Raw genomic sequence first — 19030 nt, forward strand, 5'->3', positions numbered from 1 at the left:
TGAGTCTTTTTCAATTCTCTCTTTATCCTGTGTCTCTCCCCCTTCTTTGTTCTTATCTATACCCAGGAGTACCTTGTTTTTATCTACATAGGGGAAAAACAAACAGGATGTGGGTGACACAGAAGGGGCCTTTTCAAGGCTGCTTGCAAGCAGCAAGTTCCCCTTAGAAAGCCCTCATAAAGGCAGGGTGTGTATAGGTGTGTGTCTGAGCTACTGAACCCAAGGGGAGAAGCTGCGAGACAGCTTCCAAAACAGCTATCAATACCTTGGGCTGAAAATCTGCAGCAACGTGGATAGACCTAGAGATGATCATACTAAGTGAAATAAGTCAGACAAAGAAAGACAAATATCATATGATATCACCTATATGTGGAATCTAAAAGAAAAATGATACAAATGAACTTATTTACAAAACAGAAACAGACTCACAGACATAGAAAACAAACTTATGGTTACCTAAGGAGAAAGGAGTGGGGGAGAGATAAATTAGGTGTTTGGGATTAACAGATACACACTACTGTATATAAAAAAGATAAACAACAAGGACCTACTGTATAGCACACGGAACTATATTTAATATCTTGTAATAACCTGTACTAGAAAAGAATCTGAAAAAGAATATATATATATATAAAACTGAATCACTTTGCTATACACCTGAAACCAACACAACTTTGAAAATCAACTGTACTAAAATTAAAGGAAAAAAACAACAAAACTTGAGCTGAAATGATGAGAGGTGGACAGGGAAATGGGTGGATCCACTCCTGGGGCCCACAGGGGTAAGGAAAGGAGTAAGTGACGGGCAGCTGGGTTGTGTTTGCTGGGGTGGGATAGGGCATCTGGGCTCGTGGTGCCCACTTCCCACAATGCCTCAGCCCTGACTGGCAGAGCAGAATCGCTGCTCCCTTTTTGGCTGTCCTAGGGAGACATCACCAGCAATTTGGAGCTGGGTGATGCTCTGCTTCTTCTGCCTGGTATGGGAGCAAAGCAAGGGAACCCAAAATCTTACTGTTTTTGAGAAAAGTGTTTTGATATTCCAGCTGGAATTACAAGGCTGTTCCTACGCAGAAACACTGGAAATCTCCCTTTTACCACAAATGAAGCTTAAGCCCCAGGCGACTCAGTGGCACAGGTCCCTTCAAAGCCCCTGGGGAGAGCTTAGCACTGTGTTCACCCAAGGATGTGCTTTACTGAGATATTTAACTGCAACTGGCTAGTCTGTGGAATTTTTCCGCTCTGATTCCTGTCCCTCCCCCATCACTTTCCCTCCATCAGGTGGTACTTGGAGTGGTTGTAGGCATTTGTGGGGAAGTTGAGTTGGGGCTGTATTTAGTATTGGTTTAGTGGGATGTCTTTATGTGGTTTGTAGTTCTTCCTATGAATAGTTAAGTTACTGCTAGATATCTTGGTGTGGGAAGAACTTCAAAGCAATGTTCTTACCACCTATCTTTGTGACATGGATATACACAGACATAGGAACTTGTTCAATAGCACCTGGCACTTGGAGGTTTGTGGATGGTAGAAGCAACAATTGCAATGTACAAAGCTAGAAGCCAGTTTGTGAAAAATTCTTCCAAACCTCTAATAATAAAACTAACTCAATAGAGGCTTTTCTCAGATTGGACAACAATCCTAAAATTTACCGATAACAAATGATGCTGTAAGAAACTTTTCTAAAGTATCAATAATTTTTTAAAAATAAGATTAATTAACCATGACAGGGGAAGCACTGCATCATCATTCAATAATCTCTATAGATATTGACATTAAAAAATTCTTGTCATCAGAAGAGGCAATCAAAAAATATTAACCAAAAATGTAGGCGATATTAGAGAGTATGATAGCTTATATTTGGGGATTTGTGATATTTATGTTTTTTTCCAAATTTCATATTTCTAATGTATTGTGATTTCTTTCCCCATTCTAAAAATGTTAACTTTAATACATAGCTTCATATTCTTAATTTTATATACTTTTTCTTAAAGAGAGCTTCAGGCTCTATAACCTGAGACCTGCCCTTGAAGAAAGAATATTCTGATTTGTTAAATATTGACCTAGAAAAAAGATATTTGCTTTTTAAAGACATGGCTAACTATCAATTATTTTAAATATATAATAGTAACTGCAGACGTAGTCTTCTGAGAGTTTTGTAGAACTCAAATCAACGCCATTTGAGCCATTATTTGGTGGGTCTCTTGGACATCTGAACAATCCAAGGCCTCATTCATGACTGCTTCTTCTGAACGTCTTCTAATGGATTCTCCAAAATCCTGACCCAAAATCAGAACTGAAAGTTTCTAATGTCAAAACCAATTAAAAACAGGAACAAAGAAGTTCAGGAACAATCTAAATCCCAACTCTGATGGGAACAACCAATAAATAGGGCCCTCTGGCACAGGAAATAGAAACCATCAACTCCTATTTGGACAGAAGTCCCTGGTACAAGGATTAACATAAAAAAACGATGCTCCACGCACGCTGAGAGTATACGCAAATAGCATGCCTTTCTGTTTGGAAAGGAAGCCCGTAGGCTTTTGGTATTCTGCAGAAAATTCTAAATTCCTGGCCTGTTTTTCTGAATTCAGTTAAATATTCAGATTAGGAAGTGACCCCCAAAGTAACACTGGAACTGAAAACCCTGAGGCGATGATTATAACGGATGCCAGAGTATACTAGTACATTCTAGAAAGTGGACTCCTACAGAAGAGTCTCAACTGGCACTTCTGTAGTGATGTAAGGGGAGCTCGGGTTTTGACGACCTGGGCTTAAGTCTCTGACCCTTACTAACTGACCCGGACCCTATGTTACTTAACTTCTCTGAACCTCAGCTTCCTCCTCCGTAATTGCTAGTTTAATGACGTCCACCCAAAAGGATGCTAGAACGAATGCATACAGGGCTGTGGGTGCTGCAGTGTCTGCATACTGGTAGATGCTCAATGGATGACCGCTATCATTTCCTTCGTGGGTTTATGCCGCTGCTGCTGTTCGAAGGTCAAAGTCTTAGTCTCATCGATAATAGCTGCTTTTATAAGCAAGCATGACTTTATTTTCAACAATGCTAATTTACTGGCTACTGACAGGCTGGCAGTTCTGGTTGATTTAATGGGTTGGATTCTCTTAATTTGTGAACTTGGTTTCCATTTGTTAGAGGCCCAGAGGTTTTCAACGTTGTTCATGTATCTAGGATTTTATGGACTGAATTTGCAAATGTAATGTTTCTCCCTACAGTTAAGTAACTACAGATAGAAGAAAAATAAAAAAGGGAATAACAGTCATGAGGATTTTTCTTAAAGGAAAGGAAATGGAGTCATATTCCAGGGTGGTTAAAGAATTGACTATTCTAACAATGAAAACTATCTATTGAAGCTTTCTAGGAGTAAATTTAGCTCATTTCTATTTTCTTTTACAAATATTCAGTGGGAATCACGTACACGACAATTCAAGGTATCACATTTCAGGACATTCTTTGCACATTGAAGAACATTAGCAAAGTCCTGTTTACCATCTTACACTTTCCGAGAGGTATAATACTGCCAATTTAAGCCAGCCTTTCCCCTTCAGGTTGTGCTTGTATAGTCTCACTGTAATTGCACAGCAGAAAAAACCTCTACAGGCATCCCCACACGTAAAGATGATGCCTAGAAACCTTCTCAAAATTTCTACCTTGAAGACTATAACTGCTAATAAAAACCACAAACCCTTCCCGCACATCTGTATAAATATCCTGACTGTGGCATGAACACTTGTGACCAGCTCATTTATACTGGTGCCATGTTAATAAACCCAGTATAAAGTCAGAGTGCCGTTCTGACTTCCGTTACTTGTAAGTGTTATGCGAAAGGCACTTTTCAGTTGAACACATTTTTAGTTGAACACATTTTAGAAAACAACTAGATAGGCATTTTGTTGATTACAGAGTAAGAAGTGCAAGATTAGTAATGTTATTGTTAGTAACTGTATGCCTTTAGGCAAGTTACTTGATTTCATTAAGCATTAGCTTCTTCAAGAGTAAAATAGGGGAAGAATACCTTCTTAATAAAGTTATTGTGAAGATGAAGTGAAATAAAGTATCTAAAGAGTTTATCTCGGCACTAAATGTTCAACAATGATAATTATTATTTTGGCTTACAAGACTCATTGATTTCTGGAATTGAGCATGCTAATTTGTGAATTTGTATATTATACATAGTTGAAGAAATGTTTCTTTTTTTAAAAAAAGATAGATTATGAACTTGGCTGGGCAAGGATTGGCCTGAAGGTATAAATCTTGCCTCTTTTAACATACCTTACTTGACTGAGAGCCTTTCAGCTAAATGATGGCCTGTATGATTCCACTTTCTAGAATTTATTATCACACTCTGGCATCCATAGTAATCATTGTCTCAGGGATTTCAGCCCTAGGCTCACATTTGCGGTCACTACCTAATCTAAGTACCTGACTGAATTCCAGTATACTAACTGTCCAGGAATTTAGAATTTCCTTCAGAATACCCCAAACCTAGAGGTTCCTTTCCAAACAGAAAGGCACACCACTTGTGTCTATTTTTAGCTTGTGGGGAGCATGAGTTTTATGGTCACCTTTGGAAGGGGACTCTTCTGCCTAAACCTGATATGATGGTTTTAATTTCTTATGCCAGGGGACCCTGTTTATTGGCTGTTTCCATCAGGATTGGGATAAAGATTGTGCCTTGACTTCTTTGCTCCTGTCTTTAATTGGCTTTGTTTTACTCCATATCCTGGCTCTAATTTGGGATCAGAAGTTTGAGGAGATCATGTGATCCACGTATTTCTCACATAGAGACTAGTGAGAAGAAGTTCGTTAAGAGTTAATCATGGTGACATGACTGAGGTGATTGGATTGTTCGGATGTCCAAGACACCCAAACAAATGTTGGTTCAAGAGATGTTGATCTGAATTCTCTAAAGCTCTTCAAAGACCATTTCTGTAGTTTGTACATTTTCTCTTTTGTGTCCTTGCCCATTTTTTCCTGTAATGCATCCAGCCTTTTATTATTGATTTGTAAAATCTTTATAGACTACAGGCACTTCCTTCTGTCATATATGTCATAACCATTTTTTTTCCCTCAGGTTGTCATTCACTGTTTCATTTTGGTTTTTTTTAATACAAAGATCTTTTCCATTTTTATATATCAAATCTTTGAAGATTTTCCTTATGGATTTTTTTCCTTTGCTTTTAGTTTTAGAAGTGCCTAATCCCATTTGAGATGAGATAAATATCGCTGAACGGTGTTTGAGCAAAGGGGTGACATGATCAGGACCGTGGTTTACTGAAATAGACAGATACCGTGTTTGGGAGAGTTTGAAGTGGATTGAAGAGGAAGAGGGGCAGTGTTGAGGGTAACATTTTTGGTAAGAAATAATAAAGATCTGAATTAGGTCTTCCATGAATTATATTTCCTAACTACTTTTTTTTCTCTAAGAGGAATTAATGAGATTATTTCTTAGGACTTATGTGCATTCCTCTCTTCCTCCCTCCTTTCCTTTTCTGTGAACATATAGACCATGTGGTCATTCCGAAAGCTGCAGCTTGATGGGACCTGGCCGTATAGGACAAAGTTGGTACCCGCGTTTTGCTTTGTTTCACTGAAGGAAGGGAAGTCAGTCCCGGTGCCTCCAGAGTGTCACCCGCCCCATCCAGTGCACAACATCTTCCAACAGTCACAACAATGAGAAAACTGTGATAAGATAGAGGATAAAGACCATTATAATCTCAGAATTCGAGGTGTTTCTATGCATCCATATAAGATATCTAAGCAGAGGAACAAAAACATAAAGCAGTATCAGTAGTAAAGGCACTCACTGAGTTATAACAACTGTTGCCTTTTCAAGCACGTTGGCAAGAGCAGCGGCTCCCCCAGTGTGGCCCTCCATCCAGAAGTATCAGCATCACTTAGGAACTTGTAACAAATGCACATTCTTAGGCCACATCCTAGACCACCTTGTAGAAAACTCCTGGGGGAGCTCAGCAATCTGGTTTTTTTTTTTATTTTTGATTGTTTATTTTTTAAAAATATTTGCACAGGGTAATTTTTTTTAACTTAATTTTTTTATACAGCAGGTTCTTATTAGTTATCTATTTTATACATATTAGTGTATATATGTCAATCCCAATCTCCCAATTCATCCCAGCACCACCACCCTCCCCCCGCTTTCCCCCCTTGGTTTCCATACGTTTGTTCTCTACATCTGGGTCTCTATTTCTGCCTTGCAAACCGGTTCATCTGTACCATTCTTCTAGATTCCACATATATGCGTTAATATACGATATTTGTTTTTTTCTTTCTGACTTACTTCACTCTGCATGACAGTCTCTAGATCCATCCATGTCTCTACAAATGACCCAATTTCGTTCCTTTTTATGGCTGAGTAATATTCCTTTGTATATATGTACCACATCTTCTTTATCCATTCATCTGTCGATGGGCATTTAGGTTGCTTCCATGACCTGCCTATTGTAAATAGCCAGCAATCTGTTTTTTGTTTTTTTTTTCAGCAATCTGTTTTTAACAAGCCCTGCAGGTGACTCTGCTGCCCGTTCAAGTTTGAGAACCACTGGACTAGATCAGTCCTCAGGTCTTGATCTCCAACAGTCATGCATCACTCAATCAATATTAAATGACTCTTGTGTCTCCCTCCCACCCTCCCTATCCCACCCCTCTAGGTGGCCACAAAGCACCGAGCTGATCTCCCTGTGCGATGCAGCTGCTTCCCACTAGCTATCTATTTCACATTTGGTAGTGTATATATGTCAATGCTAAAACAAACAAACAAAAAAATTAAATGCCTACTATGTGTTCAGTTCTGCAAGCACTTATGATGCTCTTTCTGTAACCAGCTCTATGATGGATGCTGAAGCTACAGAGGAAGGAAAGATGCAGGTGCACATGTCATGAAAAACATAATTTGGATTTTACCCCAATTTCTTGGCTCACTGATTGTTTCTTTCAAGCCCAGACAACTAGTATGTATTGAAATTCTCTAAGTCTTGTGCTGAGCTAGTCATGGTGGAGGCTCCAAAGGAAAGAACAGACATACCCCTGACCTCAAGGAGCTTAGAATTTCATTGGGACCAACTGAACATGCAGGAAAGAGATAGGATCAAGATAAGATGTGGATTAAATACTCAATTCAGGGGTGTAAACTTGGAATACTTAGAGTTTCTCCTTTTCCACTGTACTAATCTTCAAATAACTGTTTTACCCAAGATTTTGGCTCTGGAGAAAAAAAATCCACAAGAAGAAATAAAGACCATCCCTAAAAGCCTGTATTTTTGGTATTGGGTCCATCTGTTTTGATCTTTATTCCTGGCGGGGCAGATCTCCCCTAAAACCTTCTGTCCCCTTTCTTGGTAAGTCCTTAGGTTACAATAATTCAAAGCTTATTTGACAAAACTTGCCTCATAACTTTTGAATTTGCATGGGAGAATGGAGTGTGAAACTGAGAAAATGTGATCATTTTCAAAAGGGGAAGGAAGGTGGTTTTTGGAAACTATGGACTGGAGAAATTGATGTTATTCTCATGCAAAACTCACAGCTAATGTATTAAATAAATGATTTGTAACTGCTTAAAAGGAGCTGTGTTGACAACTGAAAGCTGGCACACATTAACCATGAACAAATTAAATGAAATAATTCTTTGCTTTTCTCCAAAAAACCTTAGCTTTGTAGATCTGGAAGAAGCTGTAAACAAAGTACTATTATTATCTGGATTTAGGCAGAGTAGTCAACAAAGTCGCTCATATGTCTGTGTGAATAAGTTGGAAAAATGTAGGCTACATGGCTTCATAAAGTTCATAAACCACTGAGCAAGCAAATGCAGAGGCCGTTTTAATGGGATGGTGTCGACCCAGATAGAGCTCTCCGATGTGCTGCCTCAAAGATCTGTCCTTAGCCCCTTCCTGGTTTAACGTTTTCATTACTGGACTGAGGGATAGAGGGAATGACTGCCAAGGCAATGACTGGCAGAATGAGGGTCCAAAGAGTTCATGATGGGCTGGAATGATCAAACAGACCTGACAAAATAAAATATCACGAAGATAAAGTTAACAATCTATGTGGCAGTTTAAAACACACACGAGTACACATGCATACACACTGCATACACACAGGCACGTGCACACACCCACAGGCATGCACACGCACACATGTGCCTCTGCAGAAGTGCTAGACTGAGGATCCACGGGTAACCGCGGCACATACTGAAAAGCTTTCCAGGTTCTGAATGACCGTGAGCAACAACTTCTGAATGATGTGGCAGCCCAGAGCTCATGTGATCAATCAAAGAACAGAGCCTGGAACAAACGCTGTAAAACCCCCTGCACGCAGGGCCGGCAGATCCTGCTGGGGAATATTGTGTCCAGTTCTGGATGCCACGATTTACAAGGGGCACTGGAAAGAATCCCATCATTCCTTGATGATGCTGGACGACCCTGAAATAAACGAAACTGAAACTTCTAGAGACGTGTCAATTCTAATTTCACAGGATGGCCAAGAGAAGTGGAAAAACTACTAAATAACACTGAAAAACACTTCTGAACTTCTAGATGGCCTTTTTCCATCCTAGAGGACTGAAATGTAAAATTCTTGAGAACAGAAAAGGCAAAATTACTCTCCAGCATTTTATCAAGGTACAAATGGGGTACACTTTTCCCTATAGCATTAAATTCAAATAATTTCAATTAAAGACAGCATTCCAAGGAACCTGACTATTCAAAAGACTGAAAGGTTAACTTTCCAATAAGAAGGTTGTTGTGGTCTGAACTGTGTCTCCCCCCAAATTCATATGTTGAAGTCTTCTGCTTGAACCTCAGAATGTGAATTTCATTAGAGATAGGGTCTTTAAAGAGGACATTCAGTTAAAATGAAGTCATTAGGGTGGGCTCTAATCCAACATGACTGGTGTCCTTATAAGAAGAGAAAACTTGGATACAGACATAGAGAAAAGATGAAGACACAGGAAGCAGACGACTACCTACGAACAAGGAGAGAGGCCCAGAACTGATCCCTCCCTAAACGGCTCTCAGAAGGAACCAACCCTGCCGACACCTTGATCTTGGACTCCCAGCCTCCCGAGCTGTGAGAAAATAAATTTCTGTTGTGTAAGCCACTCAGTCTGTGGTGCTCTGTTACGGCAGCCCGCGCAGACCAACACAGAAGCTTAGTGAGGGCCGAAGATGGTGGCGGTCCTCTGGCTCTAGCATTTGTCACCTGCCATGGGTGCCTGTGAGCCACGAGCCCCTCCCCCAAGCACTTTACTTGGCTCCTGTGGCATTGGGCACTTGGAAGCACAGTCTAAGGTCCCTTTCTCTCCTCTACCAGCTTTCTGTTCCCTCCCTGGTCTTCGGGGAATCCTGGCATGCCCCCTATTATTTGGGACACCTCCATTCCACACTTCACTGAATTCTGGCCTCCACTTTATTTCTGGTTATTTGTTACAATGTTTAGCTGAGTCATGTAGAAGTCTTAAACTTTTACAAAATCAAATTTATTCTTCTTTTTCCTTACACCTTTTATTTATTTATTTTTTTAAAGATTTTTTTTGATGTGGACCATTTTTTAAGTCTTTATTGAATTTGTTACAATATTGCTTCTGTTTTCTGTTTTGGTTTTTTTTTTTTTTTGGCCACGAGGCATGTGGGATCTTAGCTCCCCGACCAGGGATCGAACCTGCACCCCCTGCACTGGAAGGCGAAGTCTCAACCACTGGACCGCTAGGGAAATCCCTTTTTCCTTACAACCTTTTAATGAAGGATGTACTTTTCTACACTTGGTTTGAGGGTCTCAGTGACTGAAGAGCATCAGTTCTGGGGAATGTTCTAGGTCAGGGGTCTTCCCTGTTTGAATTGCATTCGGAGGGATCCAAGTGCTTTGGCTCTCCAGCCTGAAGTCAGGGAGGCCTCTTTGGGACTGCAGGGAGAGGCGGGCAGGATGCTGAGACGGAGCCTTTGCCTGCTGGCTGGGGAATGAAATCACAGTGGCTGGCAGCAAAAAGCATGGCCTGAAGGAACTCGCCTAGGGCAGATGCCTGCACGCTAAGTTAATCAAGCTGTTGCTCCCCACCTTTTCCCGGGCTGCGAATTCACCCGAGCCTTTCCTGCCTGGAGGACCTTGACATCTGCAAAGGCCCTTTGGAGTTGAATGAGGACCCACATGCAGAAACAGCATAAATGCCAAATGAGATGGGGAGCCTCTGAGTGTGATTTAGGTTTTAAGCACATGCCCCTTAAATCCAGTGTATTTAATTCTCACAATTTCTAGATTTCAACATTCAATTATGAATGAAGCCTGGACCAAGTCTGAAAACAATTCCAGCTCCTCATTACCTATTTACTAGGAGTTTTCTGCTGGGCTGGGAGGGTCGTTTTCATGGCCTGCTGTGAAATTGACACACTTCTGGCTGGTTTTGTTTTGTTTATTTTCAGTGTCTTTCAGAAGTACCAATGCTGTGGGCACAATTCAGGGAATGGGGTTTATTAATTATTTGGGCTCTCTCTCTAAGTGTACCCAAACAGATCTTTATGAGATAGATGAAATACACAGCAGGAGCCAAAAGGGTCGGCAGATAAGATTGTCTGTTTATTCAAAAAAGATGAAAAGAAATATGTGAAGTAAGCAATGAAAAATAAAACTGCAAGTAACTGACAGGCCAGACACAGAAAGTAGGTGAGAGGTAGTTTAATTTGACTGTGTTGGATCCCAGCCCACACTGCCATTGACATGTTACAAATGGGACTGCTCCAGCCTTGCGGCTATTTTGTAGCAATATCCGCCAGGACACCTACTTTTATTTAAGAGTGGAATTCAGAGAGGGAAACGTGTATCACAGTGGTCTCCCAAATGAATTCAGGCTATGATCATATATGTTAAAGCCATGGATTTCTGGACCCCCAACTTTCTGGTTCTAGGAATAGTCAGACAATAGATCAATCTGAGGCAGAACTGTATACTTAACCAACTTTTTCTTTCCTTATAATAATGTGCCCCATGGCATCATTTGTTAAATGTGAGGTTCAAGTGACTTTCTGACTTATAGTGAAGGTAAAAGGACAACAGGAAACTGATGGTGGTTCTGGTGTCATGGTGCAAAATTCCAGACTTCATACAGGCATGCTTTATTCATTCCAAGGAAAGAATGTGTGTCTATGTGTGTGTGTGTGTGTGTGTGTGTGTGAGAGAGAAAGTGTGAATGTGTAAGTGTGTGTGTGTGTAAAAACCCCTATTAAAACAAGTAAGCACAAATATTAAAGAATACAATTTAAAGAGGATTTTCATTAGAGATTTTATTCTAATCATTAATTCTCCTTAATTTCTCCTTAGCTTAATTCATTTCTCTCCCAGGTAGAAACAGACTTAGGCTCTCAAAATTATTTTAGAATTAAAAACTCTCTAGGTTTTGCATACTGTTTTAGGGTTTCAGAGCATGTCAGTGTTAAAAACTCTTGTGTCCTTCCATAAAAAGATGCTCATCATTGTTAATTATTAGAGAAATGCAAATCAAAACTACAGTGAGGTACCACCCCACACTGGTCAGAATGGCCATCATTAAAAAGTCTATAAATAACAAATGCTGGAGAGGGTGTGGAGAAAAGGGAACCCCTCTTGCACTGTTGGTAGGAATGTAAATTGGTGCAGCCACTATGGAAAACAGTATGGAGGTTCCTCGAAAAACTAAAAATAGAGTTGCCATATGATCCAACAATCCCACTCCTGGGCATATATCTGGGCAAAACTATAATTCAAAAAGGTACATGCACCCCTATGTCATAGCAGCACTATTTACAATAGCCAAGACATGGAAATAACCTAAATGTCCATTGACGGATGAATGGATAAAGAAGATGTGGTATATATACACAATGGAATACTACTCAGCCATAAAAAAGAATGAAATAATGCCATCTGTGGCAATATGGATGAACCTAGAGATTATCATACTAAGTGAAGTCATAAAGAGAAAAATACCATATGATATCACTTATATGTGGAATCTGAAATATGACACAAATGAACTTATCTATGAAACAGAAATAGACTCACAGACATAGAGAATGGACTTTTGGATGCTAAGGGGGAGGTGGGTGGGGGGAGGGAAGGCTTGGGAGTTTGGGACTAGCAGATGCAAACTATTATATATAAAATGGATAAACAACAAGGTCCTACTGTATAGCTCAGGGAACTATATATTCAATATCCTGTAATAAACCATAATGGAAAAGCAAAAATACTGTCATGTCCTTCAGTCAGACTGATTCACTGAGACTTTACTGAGCAGTAGAACTCATTCATTCATTAATTCATCTATTCCATTCGTTCATTGCCAGACACTGACCAGGCACAGGGAAATGACAGTGGATGAAACCAGGCACAGAGCCTGTTGTCACAGAGCTATGGGGCTCTGACTTTCAAGAGGACAAAACACACATTAGCCCCGTAATTCCACATATGAATGCAAAATGACACCTTGTCTTCTTCTGGGAGTGGTGCAGGCAGGAAGGCAAGCCGCCCTGAGGATGAGTCTGGGTCAATGAGATGGGGAGGAAGGCACTTCCAGGCAGAGGGAACAGCACCTGCAAAGACTCTGAGCAGGAGGGAGTGGGCATAGTTGGAAGTGAAACTGTAGAAAGAGGCCTTGGGGCTGTGTTTAAGGATTGAGATGTTATTCCCAGAGCTATAGGGGTGCAACGTGCTCAGATTTGCACTTTGAAAAGATCACTCTAGTTGCAATGTGAAGAATAGATTGGGTTTGGGGAGGGGAAAGGAGAGAGGATGGTCACTTATTCAAGTGACTAAACATGGGATCTGGCTCTCCAGGGTGCTTTGTAGGAGACGCAAAAATTAAGATTTACAGTTAGTTTTGGAGGGCTTCCCTGGTGGCGCAGTGGTTAAGAATCCGCCAGCAAATGCAGGGGACATGGGTTCAAGCCCTGGTCTGGGAAGATCCCACATGCTGTGGAGCAACTAAGCCCGTGTGCCACAACTACTGAGCCTGCGCTCTGGAGCCCTCGAGCCTAGAGCCCACGCACTGCAACAAAGAGTAGCCCCTGCTCGCTGCAACTAGAGAAAGCCCGCACACAGCAATGAAGATCCAATGCAGCCAAAAATAAATAAATAAAATAAATAAATTTATAAAAAAAAGTTAGTTTTGGAAAAGAAAGGGAATATGATTAATTTTAGAGTTCTTATAATTAATGAGCCTCAACTAACTCTTCTGCTTTCTTGTGTTCCCACAAAAGATAAAAGTCCAGAGAATTCTTGGCAGGAATTTATGTGGGAAAATGGGACTGCACTCTGAAATTACTAAATAGAAAATTGTGAGCTTAGTATCTCTAGGTTCCAACTTCCTTAAATCTATGATGGGCTTTGTTCTCATTAAACTATTAAGAAGACATTTATGTGATAAATTAATCCACATTAAGGTGTGAAGGGCTGATAACATCACCACTAGCTCCTAGTTAGTTTCCACTGAGGTCTGGAGGGCTGATAACACTGAGATGCCATCTGTGGATTCCTCCAAACACCCTCAGGTCTAGTCTAGTGTCTGGGACAGAGTTGTTGATGTGGAATGAAACTGAGTTAACTGCCCCAAGTTGCTCGAGTTTTGAAAAAAAAAAAAGTGTTTAATTATATAAAGGAAGGAATTTCTAAGGGATGAATTTTAGATAATTTGGCATAAAGACTGTGGAGATCATTTTAAGTGATACAGCCTTCCTAATATTTATCAAAACAACAATGCACAAGACTACTCTATCTCAATATTAAGCTTGGGCAGCCACTTTTTCCCCCCCATATCCAAGTTCTTATTGTCGCATCACAGTTTTCCCATTTGTACCAAGAAAGCAGTGAGACTGAACTTCCTATGCTGCGTAGAGACCTCAATCGCACATACCCTCCAGGTGTTCAATTCAGGAATCTGGCAACTGTCTACTGTCCTGGAACTGTGCAGAAGACAGTTTGGACTAAGTGTTTTGGGAGAAAAGAAAAAGAAAGCTCTTAAAATAATATTGCTTAGGACTACAAGAATTCAAACCCAGAAATGGAATCTTTTGATTCTAGATGAGAATGAGCCACAGATGAGAAGGTGTTCATCCTTTACCAGCATCCATGATGGGGAAGGCCCTGACTCACGTGCCAGACTGAAGGGCTCTCTTTCCCTGGACCCACCCCTGATCCCACTGAGGAGCATTCACTGATGCAAGTCCCAGATCTGACTCTGGAATGTGCTCATGTCATGGGCTCAGTCCAGCAAGTGTCCAGCAAGAGATCTTTTCTGGGGTCAAATGCAAGTCAGCCTGGAGCGGGTGGAGGTCAAATGATACAGCTGTCACATGCTGAGCAGGCAGGATTAATACCAGTTGCCCATGTCTCTTGGCAATCTGGCTTTTCCAAGATTAGCTGGTCTCTTTCTTGAGCTCTGGAATGAATCAAGATGCATTTGGTGGACCCCACTGGTATAGCAAATAGTCAAACACCAGCATGTTTAGTCCCTAAGATTCAAGGGTAAGATGGACTTTTTTTCCTGTAAATCAGATTGACATAAACTTTGTTCTGGAGTCAGACAGAATTGGACCTCTTGCTACTTCATAACTCTTTCGGTCTAGAAAGGCAGAGAAAAGAGTAGTGTGCTTTATTGTTGTTTTTCTTATCTGAGATGACTCTTTTTATTTTTCCCTTTCCCCAATGAATTGTGAAGTACTGTTAGCAGGAAAAATCATACACAGTGCATCTTGTTAATAATTGGGCTGGGAAAACCGACTTTGACTACTTGTGATTGACAAGTAATATTGAGTCAGATTGAAAATGGAGACAGCCGCTTCCACCATGGTAGTGCGTTTCTGGACAGACTTTTGATTTCCCCACAGTGAAATGATCTCATTGGACCTAATACTCAACATTTAAAAACAGGCAATATTTTATTCCCTGTTACTAATCAACTTAGCCTGTTACTAGTTTTTACAACTAATAAATTCTATTAGCAAACTGTCTCCTCATTTTAATACCCAAAATGGTTTGGCTTATCTTTTTTCCTTTTTCCCGTTTGCTTTTCAAATCTTTTGTTCCATTCTTGTTTATCCCAAGCTGTACATCTCCATCAAGTTTTCCCTGATTATTCAGGCCATGACGATTCTATACCAGCAACAATAAAATGCACCCCCACCTCACAGAGTTATGACAAAAGGATGTCGCCATTCATTGGATTTAAAAGGACACTGGACTTTAAAAAGAAATTCCAGAACTTATCTACAAAACAGAAACAGAGTTACAGATGTAGAAAACAAACTTATGGCTACCAGGGGGTAAGGGGGGGAGGGATAAACTAGAAGATTGGGATTGACATCTATACACTACTATATATAAAATAGATAACTAACAAGAACCTACTGTATAGCACAGGGAACTCTACTCAATACTCTGTAATGGCCTACAGGGGAAAAGAATCTAAAAAAGAGTGGATATGTATATATGTAGAACTGATTCACTTTGCTGTACACCTGAAACTAACACAATATTGTAAATCAACTATACGCCAATAAAATTTAAAAAAAAAAGAAATTGCAACAAGTTTCTTATTTTAAGATGACAATTTTAACTTGGGCTTAAGATGCTGCCGATTTGATTCCACATTTAGATTTTACACCAGGTTTGACCCAAGGACTCGGCCCATACCACTCTCCCTTGTCACCACAGTTCACACACAGCCCTGGGAGCAGCCCACCCATCCCTGTGAGGAGGTGGGCCCATTTACCCCAGCTACGACGTCATCCAAAGTAATCACAGTTTTATGTGGACCAGAAAGGGAGGCCAAGGAAGAGCGGGTCCACAAAAAAGGAAGGAAGGACCACAAATTCAAGGGGCGTAACGACGGGCCCCCAGTGGCCTTATTATATGAATAGACTGCAGATAACTCCATCTCTCTACCGCGGCGCTTCATAAATTCTGTCATCTCGTCAGGACTGTCAGAGCCCTGACCTCACTTCCTCCATTAATGAGCTCGCCCTATTTTGAGGGGGGATTCTTTGCAAACATACAGCCCAGAAACCCCTCACAAACAGCTTGTCAGCCTGGTGGTTCTGGAAGTAACCAAGTCCAGGCCAAGGAGAGGGAGGGCAATGCCTCGGAGGCCAGCTGACCAGCAAGACGGGGCTACAGGACGCGCCTGGCACGGTTGTGGCCGGGGAGAGGCGGGCATGGGACCAGGTTTGGGGAGCAGCTAAGGGCAAAGGGTAGTCCCTGTTTACTGAGAAAGGTGTCAGCGACAGATTGGTGGCTTTTCATGTCAGGAGTTCTTCTTATTTGCCTGGATGCTTTCTGTCTTTGCTGCTGGGAGGTAGCCGGAGTCTGTGATTCAGGTTTGGAGATGTGCTACCGAAAGGGCCAATTTGTACACCGCCCACTCGGATGCTTTGTTTTTGTTTTTGTTTTTGAGAGCTACTGCCAGACTCCATCCATCTCCCCACCCCCCAACCTGGCTCTCTTATTTCAGGCCAGATGCGGAAAACAGCTCTGTGCTCCCAGTGATCCAGGATGGATTAAATGGTCAGAAATTGCATTCTGCTTCTAGGAGACCGAGTTTGTGCTGAAGTGTCCAGTACAGCCATGAAAAAGCATCTCGACTCTGTAAAGGCAAGAAGAAGTCCCCACGGCCAGCTTATGCACCGGGCAAGCTCCATAAAGTTGGCTTTTGCTGACGAGCCTGGGTTTGAGTGTCTTGAGACAAACTGCATCAAATTATATAGAAAAACAAAAGCGCTTCCAGTGCCAAGGAGGACCTTATCTCTCGTTCCTCAGGTGTCTCCTTTCCCTCCCCAGTGAGATACTCCCCACCCCTGCTGATTTACGCAAGGTGGACGGAGCACACGCTGTTTAGTGCCTGCACAGGTGTCGTTAACACATCATGAATACAGCTCATAGCCTGGACCCAAAGCCCTTTCTTTCCTATAATGACGGCACCGAAACCCTTCCCAGCACACACTGTAATCAGAGCCCTCGGACGGGGAATGGATTCATCAGAATTCATGTGATGCCTGTGGGGGCGGGTGGAGCTGGGGTGCAGAGGGGAGGTGGGCCTGGATCTCAGCCCCACTCTTCCAGGTTTCACATCTAGACCGGGTGGATGGGGTCATCCATTATTTCCAGTTGCTATTTTGGTCAGTCACATAAAAAACATCCCTGACAATACTGAATTGCATGTATAAACCGTTTTATGGCCATTGGTCTGGTTGTTGCTCTCTCCTCCCTTTCTCAGTTGTTTTTCCCCCTTCTGAGTATCCCATATGCCCTCCTCTCTGCTATGGACAACATAAACATTTATCTTCTTGGACCACGTATTCAAAAAAAAAAAAAGGTAAAGGGAATAGTAAAAATGCAGAGTCAAATGTGAGTGGCAGAGCTATAATTCTTTATGAAGTAGCAGGTAAGATTGATTGTCAAGGGTCAAAAGGCTAGGTCAAACTCCGCTCATTCGTCAGCTGATTGTCATTTTAGTTTTCCCTGTCACCAGATAGCTTTAAAAAAAATTGCAACTCCTTCCTCATTATCTGGGACTGGGCTCCTTTTCTGCCATCCAGTATTAATGAAAGCGTGCTTCAAGCGTGGCCCTCACCTTCTGAGGTTCTCCTGCTGCCTTTCCTTTCTCAAGCACTCCAGAGAAAGCACCATTTCAAAGGCCATTTTCTCCACAGCCACATGGGAAAATTGTCCCTGGAGTGAGAATGATTTGAAAACACACGCAAGGTATCAATGTTTGAAGGAACACAAATGTAATTAAATCTTAGCAGGTGGAAAGCTTGTGAGCCAATGTAACTGGATGATGGCAATATCTCTGCATCTCATAAAGAGGAAAACAAAATGGGATGTAATATCTGGAAGCTGTCTAAAATGATGTGTCATATATAAGGGAAAAAAAATTTCCTCTTATAATTACGGCTGGTCACAACGACATAATGAGAAACCTAACATAACGCATTGATTTTGCTGGGAGTCTAACACGCCATCCACAGCAGGTCGAATATAGGTTAATGCTATCAAATAACTTCACCTCTGAAAGACTCATTTAATTAGCTCATGTTTAATTTTCCTAAAGTGAAAGAAAATGATGATTAGTTAGATGGGGATTCATTTGTGAATTTTTAAGCCTATCTGCCAAATGCTATGGGTTATCAGCGAAGAGAGGCAACTCATGAATCACAAATTTTTATACATAGCTAGATAACAGCTTAAAGTTGAAACCTCTGAGCAATGATGATGAATTCCTTATTTTGTAACCCTGTGCTGTTTTATTTTCCAATCTCTTTGCCTAATATTGTTATGGAAATCCGGATCAAAGTGAATTGATAAAATCTATGTTAGAATTTGCTTTATAGTAGTGACATTATTTGGACCAATCTTCTAATTGTCTCTACAATTATCTGTAATTTCATTAGCCCAGCTCATTCCTGTTGGTTGACAACTGGATTGTGTGACTAAAGTCCTAATATGGTCTGATGAGTTTCACTTTGTTTCTATTTCATGATCACAGATCTGCAGTCACTATATAAAATCCTGCTGAGGATCTCAGGAGGCTGAAAGGAGAGGACAGGGCTGGATCTGTGTAAGATCCACACACAATCTCCTTCTTAGGGATGAAAAATAATAACAGCACACAAAAACCTTTAGTGAAATTCTAGGCTAATTTCAATTTACCAGAAATTATGACTAACTTTGAATATAGCATCTATCGAGTTTGCGGCATGGTATGTTTGGTCCTCGAAAAATGGCTCTTGCAAAGCCATTCTCCAGGTTCAGCTTGAAAACACTGATTCAAAGGAATATGGCACAGCCATGTTTAGAATCTGGAATATAAGAGCAAAAAGCTCACAGAAAAGAATTCTAGATGGAGCGGCGTGGTGGAGAGACCTGCCCAAGCAGCCTGAAGCTGTGGACCCGGCCCCAGGGAGATGCTCCAGGTGGAAGGAGAGCAGGCTGCAGCCACAGGAATCCTGGGAGTGAGATCTGGGTTCTGAAAGGGGATGG

Source organism: Balaenoptera borealis (genome assembly GCF_965194805.1).
Source record: "Balaenoptera borealis genome assembly, chromosome: 7".
Lineage (NCBI taxonomy): Eukaryota > Metazoa > Chordata > Mammalia > Artiodactyla > Balaenopteridae > Balaenoptera > Balaenoptera borealis.